The sequence below is a fragment of the Octodon degus genome, unplaced genomic scaffold (genome assembly GCF_000260255.1).
Source record: "Octodon degus isolate 3935 unplaced genomic scaffold, OctDeg1.0 scaffold00008, whole genome shotgun sequence".
Lineage (NCBI taxonomy): Eukaryota > Metazoa > Chordata > Mammalia > Rodentia > Octodontidae > Octodon > Octodon degus.
The window spans coordinates 23,035,222-23,041,901 of NW_004524584.1; positions in this window are offsets into that span (position 1 = coordinate 23,035,222).

The following is a 6,680-nucleotide window of genomic DNA, read 5'->3' on the forward strand; positions in this document are numbered from 1 at the left end:
ATACAACTAAAAGGAAAACAACAACTTGAGGACTAAATAATAAGAGGGAAAGGAGAAGAGCTAGGAAACATGACAGTGGCAAGCTGTACAGTTACATGTACAAAACGGATAAGGCAATGATCCTGAGAATCTTCAGAAGATTTTTCAACGTAGCAGTTAATTGGAAAGATTCTCACTCTGACTAACTATATATACTGACACCTGTGAACTAAGAAACTGTACTGAAGATGGCAATTTGCAATAGGTTCATGCTTGGAGTGCCTGTCATTCTCATCTTCTGAATATGGGCTGCTTGTCATGACATGCCAGTTGCTGCCATGCTGTCTCTTGTGTACATGATTGTTCAAAAAGAAAGGGGTATTGTATGAAAGCAAGAGACAGGAAAAGAAATGTTGTGTGACTGTCCTGCTATAAGGTTATATATAATTAGATTTCTGGACTTATGTGTAAGCATAATTATACAATTCTTTATGCCTATTTTTAAAATATATTTTAATTTTTTAAATGTTTTTTCATCATATTCTGTAGGGACTTAAAATTCAAGATATCAATACTTGATGAAAAATACCTGTTCCATGTTATGCCTAAGATGTTTGATATTCAGACAGATAGTGAGGTTAAGCTTAACAGCCTAGGTTGTATGGTAATAACAATAAGTTTGTCTTCTGGAGGGTTAACAACCTAAGTTTGCAGACCAAAATTAGAGAAAAAGGAGGGCCGTAAGGAAAGTCAACATTTTGTCCCTGGCCTTCCAAGGTCAATTAAGACTCAGGACATATGAGAACTTGTACTGTAACGTCATGTTCCTCGGTAGTGTCCCAAATTTTCTGATCAAGAAGATTATGGGGCCAAAGAGGAAAGTGATTGATGATGTAGAGTGTGCCTAAGGAGAGTCACATGGGGAGAAAATATTCTCTCAGGCTTTCACAGAGAGCACATTAGCCAAGAAATGGCTGTGACTCATTCACATGGCTGACACTGACAAAGGTTCTACAATCTGAGGTACAGGATCTCAGGATAAATCCTGAGGGGATTTTACTGACCTTGTCAGATCCAAAAGCTACAACTCTTGTTGCATAGGTCCTGCTTTACCTTGGTCTTAACCATCTAGCAGAAAAATATGAAAACAAAATAGAAGAAGTAAAGTCATGGTGTTATGTTGAGCTGTAGGGGACTCAGGTCAACAATTTCTGACACTGCCTGTGGAGCAGAAAACCCAATACTATTATGGAGTACTGGGCTCTTTTGGAGTATTTTGTTGAGTTCACACATCTATAATATTCAAATGATGGAACTAAACAAAAAAGGGGGTACAGATGAATGTCCATTTTGTATCTGTGTATTCAAAATGGTTAGGATAGATATACAGTTACATTCTCTTAATGAATACAGGGATTTGTTGTAATAATGTTTATAAATAGAATAGCATGTCTGCATCTTGTGCAGTAAATAACCAATAGGAAGAAAGTATACAATGTGTTAATTATTGAAACTGTCCTACCAATTTGCTTTGAAGCTGCCTTATTGCTATTTGTTTCTCAATAAAATTATGAGAAAAAAAGATATAGAAAGACATTCAGAACCATGAAAGAGCTCACATATACAAAGAAATACTTTGTAAAAATAAAGCGGGATGCACCACAACACCTAACTATAAATCATACTACAAAGCTCTAATAATGAAAACAATATGTCACTAGCATCAAAACAAACACATACAACAAAGGAATAGAACACAGAAGCCAGAAGTCAGTCCGTACATTAAAAAGTCAATTGATTTTCAACTCAGGCACTAGAACACATCTTGGAGAATGAAGGTCACTTCAATAAATGGTGCTGGAGACATGGGTATTCATAGATAGAAGCATGAAACTGGACCATTATTATTCATCATTTACAAAAATTGAATCAAAGTGGATCAAAGACTTTAAAGTAGGTTACAAAATGATGGATCTACTAGAAGAAAGAGAAAATCATTGAGGACTTTGGTCTTTGACTCGTGTATGACTCCACAGACATGGGCTACAAAAGGAAAAATTGACCATTGGAATTACATCAAGTCAGTTTCTTCACTACACAGGAAACAATTGACAGAGTTAAGTGATAATAGAAGAAAATATTTGCACATTGACAATGGATTCATACCTAAAATACATACATACTTTGAACATTCATCAGCAAGAAAAAGCAAAACAGAAAAAAGCTCATCTACTTGTTTCATTTGGGTAAATGACCTGGAAATGCATTTCTCAAAAGAGAACACAGAAACAGCCAATAAGCACATGAAAAGAAAGCTAATCACCCAGGAGATGCGAATTCAACTCTCCACGAGGTATCGTCTCATCCCATTTAGGATGGCTACTAACAAAAAAAGATGAAAAGTGAAAAATTCTAGCAAAGATACAGAGAGAAGTGAATTCGCACATACCTCCTGATGGGAATGTAAACCTGTGAGCCCTTATGGAATGCAATGTGGAATTTCTCTGAAAATCTAGGAACAGAACTATCATCTGACCTACAGATCCCTCTACTCTGTACATGCACAAAGGTATACACAGATCCTCTCTCAAGGAAACCTCTACAATGTCGTGTTCATCCCACCACTGTTCACAATCACAATGACATAAGAGGCAAGCTAAATGCCCACTAACACATTAACACATAAAGAAAACCATTGACTATGTTTTATCTATGCAATGGCACATTATTCAGCCCAGAACAAAACAAAATATGAAATCCTGTTCTTTGTGGCAACATAGATGATACTGGAGGATTGTATCATGTGAAACAAGCCAGGCACAGAAAGAGAAAGTCCACATGTTCCCCTGCTACATGAAAACTTAAAACATTGACTCATAGAAGTAGAGACCAGAGAAGCAGTTGCCAAATATTATGCCTTATGTCTAGAAGTCTTCCAAAACCTCTCATACTCAAAAGTGGGTCTTTGGGAGGTGACTGGATCAAGGGGCATTGTGGAGGGCCACCTGGGCTGGTACTCATCAGTGCATTAATAGGAAGCAGAGATTGGTAGGAGAAGGGGGTCACTGGGGTGTGGCCTGCAAGGGGCCGTCTCCCTCCTCTCCCCTTGATCCCTCTCTCTCTGCTTCCTGCTGCCTGCCTTAAGCTGTTTCTCCTCTCCCACACCTCCTTGCTTTGGAGCCAGCTGACTACAGACTGAAGCCTCTGCGAACTGTGAGCCAGCAAACGCCTTTCCTCCTTAGAGTTCTGAGTGTCAAGTAGTGGGTCCCAGCGACAAGAAAAGTAACTAAGATCCCGGATAATGTGAAATGGGAACTGTAGATGGCTAGCAAGTGCAGGGTTGCAGTTAGATAGGAGAAGTCACTCCAACTGTCCATAGCACAGTAGGATTACTATGGTTGACAGCAGGTAGTTGTACATTGCAAGGGAGGGAAGATTCCAAATACAAAAGATGATAAATGTTTAAGGCGATGGGTGATTTACTCCATAAATATACACAATTAAGACTTTTAAAATGTAAACATTTTTAAAAGAAATTTCATCTCTTCCACAAAAGGACTGACGAGATGGGTACTGTCCATTTGGATATTAGCTTCTGAGACTCACAGTGCTCTGGCCACCGAATATGCAGACTGCCTAGGATGCTGCTGTTGGGTGCCTATGGTTAGGGACCCTCTCTGCCCACACTTTAATCATCACAACGGTGTCCACACTGAAACCTGCTCATGCATCTCCGGAGGATGAATGCACTAGTTGGCTGTGTCCTGGTCAGATTACAGGCAGGTAGGGGGCGTGATAAAGGGAGAGAAGAAGAGAAGGAAATTCAGTTCTTTGGGGGGAAGAGTCCCCTCCTACTTCAACTGAGAGCTAAAATGAGTTCTGCCATGTGTGCCGCACCACACAGCTACTGGGAGAATCCCACCAACACCTACGTGTGGAGCTCACAGCCGTCAGCTCCTCCTCCTCCTCCTACACCCTCCAGCTCCAAGGCACTGAGTGGAACCAGCTGGCTTCTGGTGCCCGTGCCAATGCGGACACAACAATGCACAAGTAGAACTTTTCTCACTGACATGGGGAAAAACAAGGTTGAAATGTAGAGAATCTTGCCTCAAGAATAACAGAAGGTCAGGGAGGGGAAAGAACATATGAACCCAAAATATGTTTTCAGGAAGCCCCCAAGATTCTTTCTGCACAACATTACATCTCCTTCTGCTAGAATTACCAATTTGGAGTTTCTCACTATTTTTATTTTCTGCAGAACTTATCATTGTATAAATAGCCTTTTAAATGTCAAAACTAACTGGTGGAATAATGTATCTCTACTTCCTGCACTGTGCAGGTTAAGCCTTGCTTCATTTTCTTGGTATTCTCTAAAGGGTTGGGGGAATGAGGTGCTCAGAAATAAGTGTGCAGAGTGAGTGAGAGGCTGTGTTACTTGCAGGCTTTGGCATTCTCTCCTGTCTGCAGGTTACAGTTCTCTAGGGCCGGAAGGTGGTCCTCTTCTCAACATTCCTTCTCTCCTTGGCTCTGACTGTTCGTCAGCTCCACGTAGCCATTCACGGTCAATTGACACAGGTTGGAACCACCACGGCAATATGAATCTAGAGTCATAGAGCATCCTGCATGGCGACAGCACGACCTTGGCTCTTGTTCCACAGAGCAGCAAGAGGCTGCTGCCTGGTACCATTGCCCACAGCCAGGCTAATCTGGGAGAATTTTCAAGTATTCCCATTCAGATTTCTTACATTGTTCTGGTATTATTTCTCAGGTAATCCTCATGCGCAACCGAGGTTGAGGATCAGGGACCATTGTGCTTGCTTATTCCCTGGGTAGACTTTCTTCTCTTAATGTCTTGGTCTCTTCCCCATTGCTGCGACAAAACATCCAACACCCACGTTTTACGGTAGAAGGTTATTGGGCTTATGGTTTCAGTGGATGCAGTCCGTGGTTGAGGCTTCTCACAGCATGGGGATGAGGAAGCAGAGAGAGCAGAGGAGCTGAGGAGGGAGATGCGTCCATCAAGGTGGCCCTCAGAGCCTTGCCTGCCTCTTCCAACCAGACCCGTCCTCCTAATGGATTCCTGTGACCCAGTCACCCTCTAGACACATGAGGCTTTCGGGGGACACCCCTGACCTAAACCTTAACACCCAGCAGTGCCTGAAATCCCCTCTGAGACTGCCCAGTGGAAGCCTTCCTCTACACACTCCTTTTCTGTGTGCTTTTGAATGGCCTGCACCCTGGTTGTCTCTAGTCCGTCTAATCCCAACTGACATGTCACACATGCCCCAGCTCCTACAACCACCCTAGAACCGAGAGTCACAGAGCCCAAGGTTCCTATAAAAGAAGCCCTTCGGGACTGCAGCCTCCTGGCAATGCCCTCTTGCTGTGGCATCCTCCTTCCACTCCTCCTTTCTCCTTCAGGGCTCCCTCTTTGAATTCCAGATGACAGTGATGTCATGAAAATCCTTCAAATACACAAGCCCACATTGCATTTAGCATAGCAAGACTCTGTAATTCAAGGGTCTTGATGGATGTACATGACCTAGAGATAACCAAGACTCCCATTAAATTTCTAACGCAAAATGTGTGTTCTTATTTACAAGCTGCTCTGCTCAGTTCTCTTTTCCTCCAGGAAGTTCCCTTGATTTCTCTCAGAGTAGGTGAAATGCTTGCTTGAAGGCCTCTTCTCTCTCTTTGTCCAGCCACTTTCTGGAGCCTGCAGATATGGTTCATCTAAGATTTGACTCCTCTTTCCAACCAGGACAGGGCAGAACTGCTCGGCTCCCTTGGGGTCTCCAGAGATGGCAACAGGGCTGTGCCAGCCTGGGCTTCCCTTCTGCTCCTGAGAACATGTGTCCTCTCCTCTGCCAGGGGGCCTTCTCTGGTAGGTGGATCCAGCTTCTCGTGCCACAAGAGGTCTATGGAGAAGCAGCACTCTCCGGGGAAGTCTTGAGGCAGGCCTGAGAGCTGTTCCCTTCCTTCTAGGCATCCAGCTGCTACACACTAAGCAGGGCTATTGGTTTGGGCATGACCTGTGTGGGGTGGCTTCTGCTCAGGTTGACCACGGGTTGCTTTAAGAGGGAGAGTCAGCTCTGCACTAAAATATTACCGTTCCACTTGCCACCACACCAACTTCCGATGGGGCAACAACTAGAGGAGACATTAAAAAAACCTTTGTCCTTTGTCCTTACAGCCTCACCCACCATGACATAAATTGGCAGTGGAGTATGGGGGAGCACTCCAAGGCAGGAGGATTACAAGTTTAAATGCAGCCTGGGTAATTTAGCAATTTAGCAAGACCCTGTCTTGAAATAAAAAATAAAGGAGGGCTAAACATTTATTTCAATGAAGGCCCTGTGTTTCAACACCCCCCAGGGGTGGGGGAGGGAAAAAGAGAGGGAGGAAGGGAGAGAGGGAGAAAAAGAGGAGGAGGAAAAGGAGGGGGGAGAGAGAGAGACAGAGACAGAGACAGACACAGAGAGACAGAGACACAGAGAAACAGAGACAGAGAGACAGAGAGAGACAGAGACACTGAGAAAGAAGAGAGAAAAAAAGAAATTGGGAATGCGCAAAAAGTAAAACTCAGAGCAAAGCATTGCGGAAATTCCAGAACTAAAACTAAAACACCAACTCTTGATCAGCCGAGGAGCATTGTAAAATAAAACTCATTTGCTATTCAACCTGCCACGGCTTCACAAGTA